The sequence below is a fragment of the Rhinolophus sinicus genome, linkage group LG06 (genome assembly GCF_036562045.2).
Source record: "Rhinolophus sinicus isolate RSC01 linkage group LG06, ASM3656204v1, whole genome shotgun sequence".
Taxonomy (NCBI): domain Eukaryota; kingdom Metazoa; phylum Chordata; class Mammalia; order Chiroptera; family Rhinolophidae; genus Rhinolophus; species Rhinolophus sinicus.
Window position 1 is genome coordinate 153,039,527 of NC_133756.1, and position 21,735 is coordinate 153,061,261.

General features: G+C 38.8%; 1 protein-coding gene across 12 annotated transcripts in view; it reads right to left on the reverse strand.

The window, feature by feature from the left end:
• PHF21A (PHD finger protein 21A) overlaps positions 1 to 16,984 on the reverse strand; it is a 164,007-nt gene extending 147,023 nt beyond the window's left edge. For all 12 annotated transcript variants that reach the window (XM_074336295.1, XM_074336291.1, XM_074336287.1 and 9 more), the window contains exon 1: positions 16,514 to 16,984. The gene's annotated coding sequence lies outside the window, so the exon portion shown is untranslated. The remainder of the gene's footprint in view (positions 1 to 16,513) is intronic.
• Positions 16,985 to 21,735: the final 4,751 nt, after the last annotated feature.

A 21,735-nucleotide genomic window follows, 5' to 3' on the forward strand; every position in this document is an offset into this window, starting at 1 on the left:
GCATACAAGCTGAAGTAAAGAAAACTTAACACTGTACATACGCTATGCTGATCCTAAAACTGCAAAGTTTTACTTACTGACCACTCTGGCGATTGTAAATAACATTACAACTTTATTAACTGGAAGAAAACTACACATCCTGCTATAATTGCTTGATATTTAAAATATTTGTTGAGCTAAAGTACAGGACTTTATCAAAATAAACCTGTTGGAGTTTCTGTTCAAAAAGCAGAAACAATGTTTTAGGAATACAGACAAAATAAAATATAGTAACTACTTCTCTCCACCTACAAGGACTTTATCAAATGGTGCAGTTGGATACATGAGAACAAAAAGTTAATGGAAGTTATAATTCACCCTTGAACAACATGGGTTTGAACTTATAGAAGAGAGAAAAAAATTTTGCGCATTAGTGAACCTGCGCAATTCCAACCGGCGTTCAAGGACCAACTGTATTCTACTTTAACTCAAATACTCCCCAGTGGTAATATACACCACATTCAGGATATTTTAAAATAAGCTATTACAAATATATTTGTTGAATCCCAGAAAAAAACTATATAGATCAAAGATCAAAAAAGCTTCTGATCCAAATTGGTAGTGAAAGGGTAAAGTTAATTCTATTTTGTGCTTACTGATCATTCCCCTTTCCTCAATTACTGGTTTCAGTTACCAGATACATACATACATACATATTCACACATATACATACAAACATACTAATGCATATATTAAAAACACAAATTCCTTACCCCCCCCCCAAAAAAAATCTGAATTTTGAGACCACTGTAAGGCAGGACTTTAAAAGTGGCTTTTATCACAATCAGCTTCTCGGGCCCACTTTCTAGACTCAACATAGGTAACAATGATTACATATAGAAAGAAATAACAATTACCATAAGAAAAGACCAGGCACCAGATGAGAGGAAATTTCACAAAGGCAAAATGCCTCAAATAAGAAGGCAAATAAAACTGTGTCCATCATTACTAGAAAGCACTTGTGTGCCACTTTTTTTTTTTTTTAATCTCTGGGGTTCTATAATTGTTTCCATGAGTTACTACACTCAAGCATGTGCTCTCAAACACACACACACACACACACACACACACACACACACACACACAATTTGTCCTGAGCAGTAGACCCAATGGACTGACCAGCTAATGAATCAGTACTTTGGACTTTTGAGTTACAATAACTAGTCCACTCCTGCCTTGACGCTAAGTGACCTACTATAAGCTGCATCATCTCTTGGTGCAAAAAAAAGGCTTGTATCACTAAGGGTTTTAATAAAATGTCCTGAAATACTCTTTAAAGTCTCTGTTAAATCTGACATATTCCCATGTATTTTCTATTTCTCTCAGAGGGATTCACAAACAAGAACTCATAGGTACACTTTCCCATCCATTATCTTTTCTCACCATGACATTTCAGGAAAATACTCTCCTTTACAGCTAAGCTGTTCCTGTATTTACTCTTTTCCCAGAAACTTTTACTGGGACTGTAATAATAACAACAATGATAACAGCAGCTATTGCTTATCAAATGTCTTAAGACTTCCCCCTTTAATCTTCCCATCAACCCAAGGAGGTTGGTGTTACTGTCCCTGTATCACAGAGAAGCTTAAGTCCAAGAGAACCGCACAGAGCTTGGTATACACCATGTACGAGACATTTTTGTTGAAGGGAACTTAAATATAAATAATTCGTCCAAGGTCACACACTCAAATTTTAAGTGGCTGCACTGATATTCCAATCCAGGGTCAGATGCCAAAGCTAAGGCTCTTTTCCCACTGTACAACATGTGTCCCAAGCCTTGAGAAGGGAAGGAAGGAGTCCAGAATTAAAGGTGAGTAATAAAACCTAGTAACAGCTACCATTCATTTAGCACTTACAATGTGTCAGGCACTTCTCATAGTTAACACATTAACTAATTTATTCCTCATAACAATCTTTGAAGATGGGCACTATGATTTATTCATATTCTACAGATAAAGAAACTGAGGCAGAGACACAAAGGGTGAAGTGATTTGGCCATGGTCAGAGCTAATACAGGGCAAAGGCAGGATCTGAGCCCATGCAAACTGGCTCCAGCTCTAGTGCCAATACTGTGCTCTACTGCCACGCTAAAAACTTTCCTTCACCTGAATTGCATGAAAACAGAACTTTTAACCTTTTCAACAAAATTACTGAAATTGTAAGCCTTCATACTTTGACTAATTGAGAGAAAACTGTAGTGCTTTTCTAAGCATGCGCACCAGACTTTACAGGCACACAGGATATGCCCCTGGTGATTAGATCATTACACTGTTCAGGAAGTGGCACACTGTAAATCTGGTTAAGAGCCCCTAGCCCATCTCTCTCCACACTCAGACCCACACTAACCATGCACTGCAAGAAACAGGCCATTCAGAGATGTCCCAGTACAATCTTCTATAAAATGAATGTCACTCTGGAAGTATCCAAATGTGTATAGTACCCTTCCATCACCCTTTCTTCTCCTTCCCAAACACCATTAAAAAAAAAAAAAAAAAAAAAAAAAAAAAAACACCATAAAAGGAATGAATGAATCTAGGCTACTTAAAAATCGTAACAAATGTCCAATGATAACTACAAATTTAAATCAGAAAATGGAAAATTCTCATAGTTTTGTAACTTGTCCAAATCCTACATTCAAAAACCACTAGGCCTCTTTGAAAGACTCAATTCTTAAATTACCTTATTATCATAAATGTGCCTTGAAGGGTGCAGAAAAAAGTCCATTTTTGCTTCAGATTCTGCATATCTTGATATGCACATTTAAAACAAGAATCATTACTGTTGTATTACAAGTCATTAGGCTTTTCACTCTAATGTCTATTAGTATGACAATGTATTTAATTACATAAATAAAAATATTAAGCATTAAGTTAATATTTTTATACTAACATGTAACAGATACAGAAGATAAATATACAGAAGAACAGGACCGGACCTAGAGGTACAGAGAACTTGACACAATGAGAACAGGAACTATTGCAGCTCCCTCCATTGACATCGTAAAGTTGCCACATTTTCTGGGCTCTCTTTTGAATTAATGTGGCATCTGTTCCAAGTACAGCATGCTAACATTTTACTAAAAGATATTTTCATTCTACATTGTATCTGGTTTGCTTTTGATTTGAACTCCTGTTTTATTTCAGTGGTCATTATTTCTTTATACCAACTTGCCAATTTGGCATTCTTAATCTATCTCCCCGAACACAAAAAGGGTGGGAAGGAACCATTAGCTTAAAACCCTCTAACAACAATAATTACAATATGCTTTGCATATAGATTAAATAAAGAAAATAAGCAGCACAAAGATTTTTGTAGGCTTTTTAGTATCAGGTCCTGATAAGTTAACAGCATCTGTTCCTTTCAGAAAAAGAATTCTGCTCTGAGGTATTGGGGGAGGGGGGAGGGGGGAGGGGGGGAGGAAGAGAAGTAAACAAATACTAAATAGAATAATTCAAGTTACAAAGTTTGGTTTCCATGAAATGATGATTTCAATCATTTTCACATATCCAACTCTATCGAGTGATAATTGCTTTTTAAGACATCCTCAAAAATGCTGCAGCAAAAAGCCAAATACAACCACTTGTACTTAACATGCGTGCTGCATACTCCACAATGTTACGTCATATCAGGCAGAGAGAAGACGCTTACCAAGCTATCCTGCATTCTATAAACTGCCTAACAACAACAGAAAAAGGCACTGCCATCTCCATAGTGGGAGTAGGAGCTGTCCGGGTAGGCAGCCTTTATTTCTCCCCCTTTGGTCAACTCGGAAGAAAACACATAAGGCTTATATTTCTGTCTCTTAAGCCCACCTCTCTCAAGGCCTTTACTCTCCATCTTTAAAATTCAAAAGCTGAGAAAGATCACTCCAACTTGAAAGGCCCACACCTTGTATCAATCAACTGTCCTTCAGGTGTCCCCATGGTTTCCTCTTCTGCAGAAAAATGGCCTATCTAAAGCACTAGTCTCTACGTGGGTTCACCTACCCTGGGGAAGGAAGGGGGCCATGGGAAGAAATTATTACAATTCGTATTTTAAAATCTCATCCTTTTTTAAATTTCAAATTTCCTGTACATTCTATAACATACATAAAATACTAGGCTCAGAAAAGTATATATAAACATACATTGACTGGTAGCCATAATGTTTAAAAATTTGAAGACTACAGGTTAAGGAGACAGAAACTAAAATAAGAGAATCAGGAAAATTAGGCTCTGACATTAACTTACTAAAATTCTTGTCTCTGCCTCAGTCTTACCATCCATGACATGAACTGAGCCCTGTATACATTTATAAGACTATTATGAGAAATAATAAAATACTTTACGGCATGGGCTGAGCCATACAAAATGAAAAGCATACATGAATGCTACCAATGAGAAATACTCTTAACTTGGCTTGTTAAAACTTTAACTATGCTATAGTTTAAATAAACTGTTACGTGCTACCAAATCCGATCCTTAGAATTTTAAGGCCAGCTCCAGCACTTCACTTAAGTTGGGTCTAAAGAAGCATAGAGCACCTTAGATACAATGAGTGCATTCTAGTATTAGAAAGGCTTTTTTAAAAAAACTTCTATAAAGAAAAAGTTATTAACTATGAAATAAAATTTTTTAATTTAAAAATTATAAAGGTGAATTATGACTAATAACCTTATACCAACAAATTAAAACTCTCAAAGCCAGAATCAAAGATTATATTTAATGTAAACTATTAGGCCTTGAGTATGCCTTTTTCATATAATGCCAGAAGAAAAAAAAAGTCAACCCTTGATAAATTATTGGCACATCCAATAATTTCCCTTTTCTTTTCTTTACTGTTTTAAAAAATGCTGGGTTACCAGTACAGCATCTGGTGATGATTGAGTAAGGATCGGGACGGGGGCGAGGTCAGGCAACACTGCTCAAATGCAGATGTGACCAGTACTAATTCCTATGCAGGGTATCTGTACGCTGATGAAGCAATACTGGTTTGAGTTTCTATTAATTACAATGTTACAAGTATTTTCTTGGTTTGAAACCCTACTTTACTTTTAAATACTGAATGAATGTCTCCTAACAACCAAGAAGAGAGACCACCAGTTTAAAAAAAAAAAAAAAAAGTTATCTGAAACCAAATCTCTTTATAAGTAGCTACCGGAATAAAATAGCAGAATTTAATTCTGAAAATGATGTCTCCTGAATTACTTGCGCAGGACAGAAAACAGTGTTGTCATTTTAAATTGGTTAACACTTTTTAAAGTTTTAAAAAGAACAATGACTATCTCTAAGGCATTAGGCACAAGTAAAAAGTACTTAGAATGCTTTTTGCCCATAGGTAATAATCATTCTAGGGTATTAGGTTTATAATCTCAACGTAAAAATCTTACCCACCTCTCTCCTTCCAACCTCACTCCCACTTCCCACCTGAGCCTTATTTTTAAAAATAGCAAGTTTTTAAAATAGCCACTTGGAAAAAAAAGTAAATTTCAGGAGGGCATTATGGTATAATTCCATTTTTTGTAAATATTTACATATATCATACATATTGAACTACACAGGAAAATTTAAAAGGAGAATGGGAATAGATAACTTTACTTTTCTACTTTATACATATCTATATTGCTAGAATTACTTTCATACCTCAAATGCACCGCCTTTGTATTTTTTAAAAGAACGGATACTTGTCATCAAATCTTCAAAAATGTTGATAGCTACATAAGGACTAATTGAAATAGCAAACGTAAACTACATATTGCACCTACTAAGAAAATGTGTAAAATAACCATGCTAACGTGCCCAACTTCCAACCTTTAAGAAAAAGGTATTAGACCCCACTCTCACCGGTAGGCACTGATGGGCACATCCCAAATGCCTTCATTTCCACTCCATCCCAATGCTCACTATTTCCAAAACAATTCAACCTAACCCAAACCAAAATCAACATGAAACATTCTCAAAATGATACCTCATCGCTATGGGCATTTCAGTAAACTGAAAACTTCTTCAGTAATTCACTTTCTATGGAATTACACAGTTTAGTATAGTATTATGGACACGTACTAGGAGAGGCTCTGGAATCAAACCTGGACTTAAATTTAGGTTGTGTCATTTGCTACCTTTGTGATTCCAGGGAAGCCTTTATTTTCTCATCTGTAAAATAGGGGTAAGGCAGTAATAGTAAATCCTCAGAATATTGCTGTGAGGATTAAATTTAAATGTGATCCTTTATGTAAAAATACTTAGGACTATACATAATAAAATACTCAGTAAATGTGAACTTAGTGTTATTATTAATATTATAACAATAGATAACCTTAAGTTACGAAAACTGTTCACAGCTTGCCAAACATTTAAAGTCTCATATCTGTCTATGCCATTTCTCTCGTTTGCACATTAACACACAGAAATATTTTCAACATGAAAGCCCGTAATTAAAACTTTTCATTACCATAACACACCAATACATTTATGATATTTGCATGTACATATAGGCATATACAAACACACAAATTCATCAGCACATACTATCAAGTACTATGCTGTAAACACATGGTAAGAGCTTGTCTATTGGCCATGGTGGTAGTGGTGGTGATGGGGTGTCCAGGTCACAAATTATGACTCTAACTCATATATTTAAATTTTTAGAAATATTAACATTATTAACATGACATAAACAAGTATCTTAAACCCCAGCCATCTATTAGTGATTAAAAACTCAATGTATATACTACTGCAGTCTATAGAGTACACTCGTGAGTCCTGCCTCATCTACTCCTTTTAACAGCACAGTCAAGCCGGCTTTTACTACTATGCCCATTTTACCACTGGAAAAACTAAAGCCCGGCAAGGTTGAATTTCCCAAGAGTGCACAGCTAGTGACAGGACTGGTCTTACAGCCAGGTCTTTTGATATCATCACAACTGTTTCATTTATACTGGCCTGGGACATTTCATTAAAAAAAAAGGCAGAAAATTGTACTCAGTAATTTAGGTGAGTCAAAAGACTCTATAGGGAATTACACGTCTGCCAGTTTTATTCTCATTTCCTTTTCTTATTTCTAACTTTAGTATTTTAGGAATTACACAAACGCATGTAACTATAAAATGTAGATAAGGGGAATTCACGCAAACCTGATATTTCCTGCATTGGCCAATTAACACCAGAAACCATTCTCCCCTTCTATTTAGCCCTTTGTATTTAACTTCTTTGTTAACTACTGAATTTATTTCATTTTAATATTAGGTCTTGAAAACACAAGTTAATAAAAAATAAATAAAACCCTTCACAATGTGGAAACACATCAGACTAGATACCATAAATTTTGACAGGTTTAAAAAATATCTATTTAATGTCTAATATACAAATATTAACAAATTTCAGTTCATATTTATAAGGGAAAAAAGGTTAGTATTACAGTGGGTTAGTTTGTTGTGTAAACAAGTACTTAAACTAATTACTACTAAAGACAGAGTTTTCTTAAATAAACATAGCAGCCCTCAGCAATAATATCTGAGGAACTCTGCACAAAAGAAAAAGCTGGAGTATATACTGGCCAAGAAGGTAGGAAAGACACTTCCTTGATTCTGCATCCACTCAAAACTAATACATCGCAACTTCTGCTTACTTTTTTCAATATTCCCAGGTGTCCCTTTCTCTTCTCAAAAAGCTAAAAGGGACCAGCCATGCAGATAAAAATACCTTACATATTTTTCAGAGCCTAAAAGAATTTAGAGTGTCCTAAAAGAGAAAACTAATGTAAAGGCTTATGATTTCTTTTAACCTAACATTTTAAGTACAACTCACAGACCTGAAACTACATTTTCTTTCTGGGGCTGCTCACTGGCCTCCAATACATCAATCCTGCAACACTGAACTGTGGTGATAGATTGGTTCATGTTTCAAAACACAACAGAATTTTTCCATGTGTACATACCCTGTGATGCAAAGAACATTTTTGTAGCATCTTATTTTCATTAATCAACTAGTCTGGATATGCTACCAGTGCAAACATTATAAACAGAGAAATTTTCATTGTCTTTTGAACTTTCCAATGTCAACCAAAGGCTGTGGTACAGTGGCAAGGAGTAATTAACAGGCAGAGCTGAATCCGGTCAAAATGCTGCTACTGGCTGGTTGTCTACTTTGGGTCTATATCTATCACTTAGGGAGAAAATGACGTGCAAAGATATTTTATTTACAGCAAAAAATTCTAAGGAATTGCCACATCATTACCATAGGCCAGGAATCTCAAGGTCTTGTTAGAACAGCCTGGGCTTCTGATTAAATAATAAAATAAAGAGAGAAGAAAAAATGTGAAGTATGCTATTTTTTAAAATAACAATAACTACTACTAGCGCTGCTGCTGCAAATTCTAAACATTTACTGAGCCTTTATTATGTGCCAGGCACTGTCACAAATTTTAACATTTAGTCTCTGCAATGACACTGATATTAGTTAATAAAGCACTGAACCTTCAGGACAGAAATTTAAATTTTATAAATGAAAATACAAGCAAATTGTTAAATTTCTCTGCCTTTCATACAACACCTTTAAGTATTAAATTTACACTAAAACTAAATTTATTTTCAGAAATCTATCTTCCATTTAAAGAATACTGTGATTCAAGATGTTGACAGTTATTACAGAAGAACCAAAACACTCTGAACTTAAATGTTGGCACACACACAAAAAATCCTTCCATCCAACTTTAAATACTGAATAAACTATCTCCATTCAAATAAAAGAGAACACCATATACGTATCAAGCCCTACAATAATAGGCTTCTAATGCCCATACTAGCAATCAAAAATGATGTAATTATAAAAAGACCTATCATCACAGACAAAAATTTGCAATTTCTAGGTCAAGTTTTGAATATATACACACACACATATATGTTATTTATTTTGGAGTAGCTGATTAAAAAAACAAGAAACTAATCTAAGGTAAATTAAAACACAAAGGTGTTCCTGAAGATTCACTTTAGGATGTCAGCAACATAATAATCATGATATTAGCAATCAAACTTTACTTAGCAGAAAGTTCTTAAGAGATTTGAGAAGCTATGTATAAAATGGAGTAGACAAGAGGGAAGGATTCCCTGTGCTGTATAAATCTACTACAGGTCCCAGCATGCAATCTGGAGTTAAGCAAAGGAAAAAAAAAATCACAATGCATCCTGGGACTTGTAGTAAGTAAACCACTTTACCCTACCAGACTGTAAGTTTCAAGAAAGTCTGAACTACTGAACTACGTAGCACAATTTGAATAGGTCTTATTATCAGGTCATAATCAAATTCAGATCTAATTTGTTTGCTGTCTGTTCTGGCAGAGTTTCTTCAGCACATAATGGGGGGGGGAATCAATATTTAGATCAACATTTTCACATTAGAAGAAACATATACAGGATAAGCATATAAAAAATGCTTAGAAAGCAGAAAGATCTGATGTAATTTTAAAATTGTATTTAAAAACATAATTTTAAAAACAATTTTCTTAAAGTTTGGTTGGATCAGTTTCAAAGCTCTCTATCCATACGCTCCCCACCCCTCAAAAATTTTTAATTGTTTTACCAGGTTTTTCTTTTAGCAGTCTTTCAAATTGTTTTATAAATAAGTTTTTTAAAAGAAAATTATCATAAGAAAACATTTCCCATATGCTAATACTGCCCACTAGGAAATATTTTTTTATAGTAATACAATACACACAACAACATTACATACAAAAAAACACAGTAATATTTAAGTTCCTATTTTGTCAAGTCCTTCTCAAAATTTATGCCCTCCACTCTTACCCTTCGTTTCCCACACACGTGTCTGAAAAGAACACACAGAAAAATGTATTCCAACTACAGACCCATTTCTCTCATCTACTGACCTCTTCCAAAAACACAGGAATTTTTTTTTTAAGCTATCAATAACATGTCCAAACCCAAACAGAGAACTTGAAGCTGCAACTTATGTATATACTGTTTCTACACACACCCTATTAGATTCTGTAAGACTGAAGGAGGAGGCTGGGAAAGAACTATGTGCAATCTGCATCAGGAGGCCTAACACAGGTGGTGGATTATTTTCAGGCAACAGCACCTTCACAAACATGCTGTGGAATACAGTCCAAGAAATTCCTAACAAGGGAAGATAAGCTGGCAAACAAATTTAACACAATCCAGCTAAAAATCACCTGCAACACATGCTACTACATTTCACCATAAAAGTGACAGGCTACTACAGGATCTGAAGCTTCATCAATACAATATACTGTCCATAAGACCAGAGACAGCAGTTGCCATGGTTACTATCACCCACTTTTACCAGGAAATTATTGTCATTACACTGAAGTTTTGGGCACTTATTTAAAATTAAAAAAATATATAGTTTAGGGTTCTCACTGTTAATTGAGTGAAAGAATCAACTACAGTTTGATTTGTAAGTGTGCTGCTTTAGAGATACACATGGTTAACAATACTTGGATCTGCAGTAGAAAAAAATCAATTCCTTTCTGCTGCTCCGTCTCCTCAAGTACTGACAGTTTGTATTCTCAATGCAGCCAAAACAATAAAACAAAACCCATCTTTTTGGCTTCTATGTTTAAGTTATTTTTCTCCCCTAGGTCCCCAGACAGAGTCAAAATAAAACCTAGATCAACCTGTTAGGGCCCATCCCCTTCCTATCTCCACATTACGGGTTCACTTTGTCTACTTAAAAGCAGAAAATCATTTCTGTACATGATCCCAAAATATAAGAAAGAATAGTTTCCATCAACGAGACCTGCTCACTACTTCTTATTTATAAAAGTGGGGGGCGGGGGGGCTTGCAGTGTATTGCAGGGAGAGAAGTGGAGAGGTATTCAAAGTGCCAAACAAGTGTCTAGTGCAAGGCAGTTGTTTTAGAAAAGCCCAAAGGTTGACTGAACCTCACATAGTATCTCTAAAAGAGAATAGTTCACCACCACCCTAGTTTAAGGCTGAATTGATAGACAAGTAATATAAAAATTATTCTTATAAGTCTATTTCAACATTATTACAAAAGATAACTGTTCAAAAATTTGACACAAATAAGTATTACATGAAAGCCTACAAAATAGTATGTCCACATATACACACAAAGAAGAAAACATGCCATTTAAGAAATAATTATCTATAATAAATTTAATGCAGTGTTAACAAATTACCTCTTTTAAAAAATAATCTCAAAGCAGCAAAAATACACACCTGGTAAAGTTAAAGTGATCAGAATATATTGTTATGCTCCTTAAGAACATTTAGAGCCTACAAAAAAATGTATGTATAAAAGTTCCTGAAACGTTAACATAAATCATTAATATTTCCCAGCACAGATTAATATGAAGATTCAAACATGTTTCAAGAAATCAGCTCTGAATACAGATATAAAGGAATTCTGTCAAAGGTTAGAGACCTAAAACTTTAATCTCTTCCTTTTCTCCTTTGAATAGTAATTAAATACAAAAGCCTTCAGCAATAAGATACTAAGGATACAAAATTTAAAAGCACATTAATATAACCTTAACTTCGGTATTTCCTCAAGAAAAGCCTTAGTATTCACTGTCTGTGGGATGCAAAACTTAATATTACCCTGAAAGGTTTCATTTTTATCTAAACAGTTAAATGTTTTTCTCACTCTGCACAGAAGCAAGTTTCTATATTTAATTACTAATTGGGGCTATTTCATAAAGAACAACCACTTCTAAAATTTAAGATACTACACCTTTTGATATGCTCATAAACACATATTTTATTGTATTTTATTTCATTTTGGTCCAAAATTGTGAGCAGAGTCTGTTAAGAAAGTCACAACTCAAGGCTCTGAGTTTCAAACTTTTGGGTTATTTTTACACAAAAATATTTCAGTGTACTCCTCTAGATTTGACTAGTCATTTCCTCATGAATCCCTCTAAAACAGAAAAAGAAAATGATATACACATGTACCTAATACTAATGCATACAGATATACATCTTCTTCACTTTGAAAGAAGTTTGAAAGCTTTAGTTGGAATTTTTCAGAAAGTTAGCAGAATCAATCAAAACAATCAAAACCTTAACCATGTACTACGTATGTAAATAAGAGTCTATAGAAGAATCCAGGAATTTAAATATTCACTAAAATCAACTACTATCACATCAATGGAGAAATGAAGAAAAACTAATAGGGGATACACATCTCACAAGATCTACTAAAGGAAAAATGATCGTTTTCTTGAATTATGAGAAACTGCCTAGGCAGCATTTTTAAACAAAGCTTCAAAACTGTAACAAAGAGCTTTTTGGTAACCACAGCAGTATTTAAAAAAGAAAAAAATCGTAAGGTGTTCAGGGTGCACTCACTTCCCAAAAGACATGGCGAAAGTTAGCATTTTAAAGACAGATGCTTCTGTCCATGTATTAATTGGTTACCTATCTCAACAACTTAACATCTGCATGGCTTCTGACAATTTACAAATAACTTTCACATGTTATAATCTAATTTTATCTTATTGAGAAAAAGTACAACCTTATGCCTAGAAAACAAAGTTCAAAGCAGGTTCTTCAAATTCTCTACACATTATAAGTTTTTAAACTTTGATATAAAACTTTACAAGCCACCACAGTAGCATATTTCCAGTAATAAACCAATTCACCTAACACTAACAGGAGTTTCAAACAACCATGTGCTGTAAATGCTACTGTGTTTCCCCGAAAATAAGACCTAGCCTGATGATCAGCTCTAATGCGTTTTTTGGAGCAAAAATTAATATAAGACCCGGTCTTATTTTCCTATAAGACCGGGTCATATATAAAACCAGGTCTTATATAATACAGTATAAGACCAGTTCTTATATAAGACCGGGTATAATATAATACTGGGTCTTATATTAATTTTTGCTCCAAAAGACACATTAGAGCTGATTGTCCAGCTAGGTCTTACTTTCAGAGAAACACAGTATGAAACTACTTTTACTTTTATGGAGTATTGTTAAGTGTTACTAATGGACATAGCAGTGACCTATACCCACCGATGTAACTTATAGTTCAAGGATCTCAGTTTTTGGAGGCCAACTCAAATACATCAATCATATATATTTATAAAGTTGAGTGCCTAATAATTTATCTATTAGGATCACTATCCATAGATTCAAGAAAAAAATCAACACAAAAAGTCTCAAATTTTCCCCACACAGTATCTTTCTAAAATCTCAAGTACTCTATATCCTATTTGTATTAATACTATAGGGATGACCACAAAACCTAAAGTCCCAAGTCATACAAAATACTTTTGTTTATAGCCATTCCTCGTAATTTTTAAAAAATGTGTTCAACACCCCACTCACCAACATAAAACCAACACCTCCTCAAAATAAAATAATTCTATATCACTCTGTACCTAAGCAAGCACCCATAAGCTATCCACAATAACAAATCTACTTTGTATAATATTGTTAAGAAGGTAAAAAGCATTCAAAGATTTCAATTTCAAATAGCAAATGTAACTTATTAACGGAATTTTTAAATGGACTTACTCAAATCTCTCTGGAACTTTAAGGTGTTAATCCTGGTTGCTTAGTTGAAGCTAAGTGAGCTGTAATAAGTGGCAAGACCCTGAAAATTCAGTTTGCTTTATCTTGCTGTAGCACCTCCTGCTGGATGGGAATTAGAGCTCTTCATGTAAGCAGAAGAAGAGTATTTCTAAGGCAGCGTCTTCCAGTGATTGAATGGGGAAAAGGATGGACCCTTCAAAGCTAAAAAACATAGGGCCCGTCCATCACTTATACCTCTTAAAAATAAAATCTGGCATAGGTAGGAGTCTTTTTAATCTATTACTATCCCAATTCCATAAAGACCTGCCTGAGTCCAAAGTGTAAAATGCTTAAACAAAGTTTGCAAAATTATCTAAAAACTATGTTTCAAAAGCACTCAAGCAAAAGATTATTATGGCCAGCCAAGCAATGCCAGTCATACTGCAAATACTATAATGTTAACAAAAGCAAAAGTCTGACATAAAGAAAAACACCTGGAATATTTTTAACATGTTAGCCAAAAGTTTGTATTTTGAAAATTTTCTCCACTATTACCATGCTCTTCATTTAAGGATAGTTATACATCTACAGAACTTAAGCACAGATTTTTATTTTTTAATAAATATGAGCATAACTGCACACAAAAATTCCTTCTTTGCCATCAAAAGGTATGTCCTGTGATTGTTAAAATGCATTCTTCAAACATTTTAAATAGCCCCTAATAAGCTCGTTTTAAGCCCACAATGTAGATCCCGTGTACAAGTGGAGACAGAAAAACAAGAATAGGAACTTACCAAAATGAAAATGAATAATAGTATTTCCAGTAAAAATGTAGTAACGGTTTCCTACAACACTGTGAAACCAAGTAAATCGTGAAACTTTAAAAAAGGGGGGAGGGGTTAGTCTTCAAAACCAAATGAAAAGCTGACCTATTTATTTCTACTGCCCAAACATAAGTGAACACCAAATATAAACAAACGTCATAAACATTGAAAAGTACACTTAGATGTCTTAGCCCCAATTGCAGTCTCTTTACCAGGGCCCTCAATGAAGCTACAGATGTTGATGAGCATCCTCTATAAAAGGAGATATTGTAGCCCTCCGCCCTAAAGAACCCCTATAAAGTGTGCCTATGAAAAGGCTTCCTTCCTAGAGTGCACAACTGCTTTAAAAAAAAAAAAAAACTTTCATCAGCCCAAATTAATCTGATTCTAACATTCAACTATCAATTATGAATACATAAATGTTCTTCTTTCTCCAACGTCCCCAGCTAAAGCATCATTCCTGACAACTATACTAACAAAAATGCACAACTTGCTCCCCGGCTATGGGGCAAATCTTTGAAATCCAAAACACAGCCACGAAGTTCACTGTCAAGGCCAGTGCTGGGGCCCACACACGGCCGGACCTTAACTCACATTTGAAATTCTAGAAAGCCACACATGCAGAGACATCATTTAAAAACAACACAGTGTGGACGTGCAGAGTGAGATCCTCTACTTCAAGACCTAAACAAAGAATATTTCAGCATATGACCGGAATATGATGACACCAGATTCACCAATGAAAACAAAACCTGCCTACCATTAGCAGTCGTATCCTCATCTCAACAACTCAACTACTTAGAAATCACTCTCGGCACATCTGCACCCCACAACCGGCGTGTGGCCTTCTCCCGAGGTGCAAGCCACAGACAAAGTTGAAAGGAGACATTCTTCCCCCGGTGCCCAATCTCGATATGAACCCCTCCCCTACCAGGGCCACCTTGCTGCTACCCACCATCGCGAACGTGGTCAGGGGGAAAAAAGAAATCCTAACAGCACCGCTCAGCAGAATAAAGAGACCAAAGAGAAGATGACGAGAAGTGTTGGGAACTGCGTGCACGACGGGGCTGGACCAAACGGAAAGAGTCCCACTCCGCGCGCCCCTCCCCCCGGCGGGGGCGCGGGCGGGGGAGGGGCGGCCGCGGCCCCTCTCAGAGCGGCCTGCCAGCCCCGGCCCGCGCGGGGTCCCGGGGGCGCCCCGCGGCCGCGGGCGGCGGGGGCGAGTGCGGGAGGGCCGGCCCCGGGGTGAGGGGTGCAGGCAGACTCTCCGGAATAACAAGTTGCAGAAGAAGAAGAATAAGCGGAATTTCCCCAACGCTGCTCCGGCCACCCAAGACAAATGCACCAACACACACACACACACACACACACACACACACACTCACACTCGGGCCCGGCAGCGTCAGCAGCCGCAGCTTTTTTTTTTAAACCAGATCCCTCAGTCACCAAACAAGATGGTTTTCAAAAAAAAAAAAAAAAATTAAATAAATAATCATAATAAAAACTTCCCCCCGACAGCATCCCGGGGAGGGAGGTGGTGATGAAAAAGCCAAAGCGACCATCCCCCGGCCGAGGGAGAGCCGAAGGGGGCGGACAAGGCTCCGCGCCCCCCGCCCCCGCCGGCGGCCCCCTCCCCGGCCCCCCGCCGGGACAATGTGACGCCCCCTCCCCGCCACCCCCGGTGCGCCGCCTCTGTCACCCGCTCCGGCCCAGCACTCAGCGCCCAGGCTCCCGAGGCTGCTCATAAACTTACTTCCAATTTATCCTGGGGAGGGGTGGAGGGCAGAAGGGGAGGAAGGGGGGGAGGCAAGGTTTTTCCATTGTCTTTTTTTTTAGGGGGGAGGAATAGGAAGGGCACGCAGGGGGGCGCCCCAAAGGGGAAGTTATTGCTCAAATCTCAAGTTGACTGAGGGGTCCTGGCGAGAACACCCCCCCCTTCCCTCCTCCCTCCCACACACCCCTCCCCTCCCCCTACCTCCCCCCACAACAAACTCCAAGCAAGCAGCCCCTGTTCCTCCCAGAGACAAACACCAGAGACAAGACAGAGAGAGAGGGAGAGGGGGAAGGGGGGAGGGAGGGGAAATAGAGCTACTCAAGAAAAAAAAAGAGAGAGGAGAGTGAGGAGAAGAGAGAATGGAAAAGCTGGGATACTGCACCCTCCTGCTGCTGGCTGGCTGTCCCCCCTGGCAGCTGGAGGCAGGAACTCTGAGCAGGAGAAGCAGGAGGAGGAGGAGGAGGGAACTCTTCTTCATGGGGAGGGAGGGAAGAAGCTGGAGCTGCTGCTGCTGCTTCTGCTGCTGCTCTGGGCCTCTCGCACTTTTTAGATATTAGTGTGTTAAGATGGTAGGTTGTTCCCTTCTCCCTCCTCCTCCTCCTCCTCTCCTCTCCTCTCCTCTCTCTCTCTCTCTCTCTCTCTCTCTCTCACTCTCTCTCTCTCTCTCTCTCTCTGGGCTGTTTCTTTCCTCCTCTTCCCCAGGCAAAGGGGGGGTGGGGAGGAGGGGGTGGGGGGAGGAACTGGATTCTCCTCCTCCTCCAGGAGGGACACACACAGGCCCCGGGCCGGAATAGGAGGGGGTAAATCAGAGCAGCAGGAGAGAAACTGTGGGAGACAAACAAGCCCAACTCTTCATCCTCCTCCTCCTCTCAGCAGCAGCAGCGAGCACCACCAGCCCATTCACCACCCGGCCCCGGGCCGCAGCACCTCCGCCGCCTCAGCCCGGGGATCCCTCCGCCCAGGCCCAGACACACTCGCCCGCGCGGGAGCCCGCCGCGCGGCCCCGCCGGCCCGCTGCCGCCGCCGCCGTGCGCGCCCCCGCCGCTCCCGAGAGCCGGGCGAGAGGGACTGGGGCTGGGAAAGCGGGGACGAGGGCGGGGGGAGAGGAGGCGCCGGGGTAGAGGGGCACGGCGGGGAGGGAGGGGGCCGCCGGGCGGAGTTGTATGGCGGCCGGCCCGGGCCCCAGCGCCTCCGCCCGCGGCTCCCGGGACGCACGGGCCCCCCCTGAGGGCGACGGGGCGGTGGCGGGGGAGGGCGGCGGGGGCCCGCGGCGGCGCTCGGGCGGGCGGACTACTTGACGTGTCGGTGCGGCGAATTTATTTCACTTTGCCTAAGGAACGGGGTGTGCTGCGGCCCCCATTGCCTAGGGAAAAAACCCGGATGTAAAGTGAGTGAAACTAAACTAGAGTGAAGTAGGGCAGCAGCAGCCAAACTCCAGTGCAGCGGCGGCGGCGGCGGTGGTGATGGGGCTGAGCACAGAGCGGCGGCGGCCAAACTCCGATGCCGCCGCAATGATGGGCCGGTGCAGCGCTGCAGCTCGGCTCCCTTGCAGCTGCAGCCGAGGCGAGGCCGGAGCTCGATGCGGCCCCCCCAACTCCACGGCCGGAGCCCAACTCCCCCTCCCGCCGGCAGGAGCTGCAGAGGGGCTCCGGAGCGGCCCCAACTCCCTCCAGTGCAACAGCAGTTTTATGGGGGGGAAACAAGCCGCGAGGGCAGGAGCGAAGAGAAGCAACGGGGAAGCACTGCAATGGGGGAGCGTGGTCCAGGCAACAGGAGAAAGATGCAACCTCAAGTCGTATGCAACATGCAATCCCCGGCCGCCGCTCGCCCGCTCCCTCCCCTCGCCACCCCGCCCCCTTTCCAAATAACTACCCTTGAACCACTTTATTAGCTGTACTTAGTCCCACACTCGCTTTGGGGAGGGGCCGGGGACCGGGTCCTTCGCTCACCTTTATTTATTGCTGCTTTCTCCCCCCTCTCCATGTTTTTTATTCCTAAGTTCTTTTGTTCTAAGGGGGGATGATGGCATTTACTTTTATGCTTTGTGTAGCAGGGCAATCACTGGGAATCGGCCACGTATAATCCGGCGGTTTGTCATATTTTATTAGTGAAAGTATTTTATGCCTATTCTACCTCCAAGGACTGTAACATGGAGAACTGCAGGGAGGAAAAAAACATCAGAAGAATTCTTGTTTTGAGAGATTTCTTGGAGGGGCGGGGGAGGGCTTTTTTTTTTTTTTGGAGGGGGTTTAGATATATTAATCGATAATTTTCAACTTAAAGCTTAATGTTTTTGTATAGATATACTACTGGATTCTAAAATAACCCCAACCACACACACATACACACACAAAGTCCAAAATTCTAGATTAAAAAAAAATCCCTACTGCACTGTGATATTATCTGTACTGTGCAGCACGCTGGACTTAACATAGTGTTGGCCTTCGGATGTTAAATAACAATAAACCTCAACCTCAACTGAATACAAATAGGGGGGGGGTGGTTTTGTTTTTAAGGCTCAGCACTTTTGTAGCATCTGCCACTACGCATTTTCCAGGCATTGATTAGCCATGCAACTCCCATAGGCGTGAAGTCCAGTTTTTGCAGATAAAGAGCAACAGTGGTGAGATGATTTGCCCAAAGTCAAACTGAGTCATTGGCAGAACCCAAATAGCCTTGGACTCTATTTGTTACTAGTCTTATGTTTTCCATTAAATTAATATTTCTTCCAAGAAATAAATAGTATTTAAAAATAAACAGACGTTCTTTTACCTTGTTATGTATCTCCACCAGAGGTGCTTTGAGATCCTTGGATATGAAGGTATTTTCTTAGTTATGTGACCTGCAAAATTAAGTTCAGTTTCACAAGAAATAAGCAATTTTTAAAAATTCTGATGTCATAAAGCTAAAAAAGTACAGGCTTTGTTTTACACGTGTAGGCCATTTCGTACTCTGAGCTTTATGTTGAAAAAAAAAATTCAAAGCAGAGAAACTGTAAGAGTTTGAGAGCGAAAATGAAAGTCCCTATAAATGATTCAAGAAGCTTGGATGAACTCATAATGTTTGTGAAACTAAACCCATAACACAGTCAAGATGAATAATGGAAGAACAGTTTGGGTAGTAAGACCTAGCTTTACCATCCGGAGATAACTAATGTATTTAGAAGATGAGTTAAGGGAGGTGGACTTTCAAGCTGGACTGAGTAGGCACTGGAATCATAACCTAATGGTCTCATTTCAAATCAGCCCAAGCTGTCAAACTTTTTTCAGAGCAAGATTGCCTTACTGTTCTTTCTGGGAAAAAAATTTTTTTTCAGAATTTCACAGAAAAAATTCAGAAGCTCAAATTGTGCCTGAATGTGTAAATGCCATAGAACAGGGATCAGCAAACTTTTTGCTATAAAAGCCCAGATAGCACATATCTTAGACTCTGCAGACCATCCAGTTTCTGTCACAACTGCTCAACTCTGCAGCTGTAGCACAAAAGCAGCCATAGAAAATATGTAAACAAATGAGCCTGGCTGTGTTCTAATAAAGCTTTTATTTGTGGCCCTTGACATTAGAATCTTATGTACTTTTCATGTGTTACAAAATATTCTTTTAATTTATTCAACCATTGAAAAAAATGTAAAAACATTCTTAGCTCCTGGGCTTCACAAAACCAGGGGTTGGGCAGGATTGGGCCCATGGGCTGTTGTTTACTTACCCAGCTTTGGAAGACTCAAGTTGATTGAAACACTGAATTTCTTGTACCAGAGGTTGCTTGGTTTATGAAGATGTTTGTATAGCAATCAAAAATCAGTGTCATGCAAAATCATGTTTTAGATATTTATACTTAATGAAAATATTTTAACCAAATAATTGTTTAAACATTCCTATAACTAAAAAACTATGAAAAAGGATACTCTCGCTTGTGATTTCATGGATCACATTTCCATTGACATACTCTTTTCTTCCCTCTAAGCTGGTGAAGAGGAGTGGCACCAAGAGGACCTGGATTTTGACACCTAAGAAGTATCACTCTTTTTCAAGTAAGGCACCTTGGGCAAGTTACTTAACCTCTCATAACCTCAGTTTCCCTAGCTTGTAAAATGCAGCTATTCATACCTACTTGGTAGAGCTGTTGAGAAGATGGAATGAAATAATTCGTGTCACGTACTTAACATTACCTGGCACATGGGACTGCGTAATACATCCTTCCCTGTGCCCTTAAATTCATTTTCTGAGTTAACATAACTGGAGTAGGTGAGCATGTGAAGTTCTAAGATCTTGTCCATGCACATGTGGCAGGTGGGGTCCCAGGAGTCTTGGGGCAATTCAAGTTTGTGGAGTTGGTTTTGTTACATATTTTGGTCTTTCTCGAGCTCTAAACATGCCTGTCATGGGCACTCAGACACAAACTTAGGCCTTCTGAACCCTGGTATTTCTCATACATAAAATAAAGATACCTAGAGATATTTTTGAAAGAGCTAAATGACATAAATGCTAAAGAAAAAAAAAAGAATGATTAGTATAAGTTAGTGAAAATCCCAGAAATAAGCTGAAAATTGAAAGTTTACCATCAGAAGCTCCTTTGAGGTAAATCATTCAACTTTTAGTCATGAATGACATAATAATAATAATAGCAAGTGCACAATAACTTAGAATTGTTCGCCTACCACCTAGTTACCCACCCCCAACCATTTAATATCCATCAAAACCCTGCTGAGCAAAGTTAAAACTCAAATTTTGAATGTTATTAAATATTGGAGTGCAGTTTTTAATTTTTATAAATGTAGTCAAATCTATCAGTGTTATCCTGTGTATTGCTGCCTTCCGTTCCATGCTCCAAGAGGTCGTCATCCAGAGTCTAAGATTAGAAAAATACCTCCAGTGTTCTTATTGTATCTTTATGGTTTCTATTTTTTACATTTACCTTATTGTGGTGTGTGTGTGTGTGTGTGTGTGTGTGTGTGTAAAATAGGAGCTAGGAACCTAATTAACTTGTTTGATAGACAATATTTAATTTATATTGGGATTCTCTTGGATAATGTAAAATGTCATTCAAAATGATAAAACAGCAAGCTCTCTATAAGGACTATCAGTCCAATGCAGAGATACTGTAAATACAGGAAAATATATAACAGGCATTATATATTATAGCATTACATGGAGCCTTTATGTATTATAATAGAGAATAAACAAAGAAGTTTCTTCTAAATTTTCTTACCGTTTTGTGGTAGCATAGTACACACTATACCCATGGATATTAAGGTATTTTGGTACTTGTATTTGTATATCATTGTCTCTGGTGTTCTGGAATTTGACAGTATTTCAAACAAAGTAATGAACAACTTCCCCCCCTCAAAGAACTAATTGAACAGCTTTCTCATGCAGCTCCCCTGCCTGTGCTTTGCTTAACCACTATCGTTTTTTCTACTCCAGGCTGACAAGTAACCCCATTATCTTTTAAAAGGTCAGCCTAAAGAAGATTTGAACTCTCTCTGAAAACCTGATGGTCCCACTTCTTCACTGAGGCAGGGAGCTAACTATTAGAGTTAATCAAGTCTTCTTTTCTAATTCTTATTGGGCTGGAATAAATGAAAAACTGGCTTGTACCAACGAA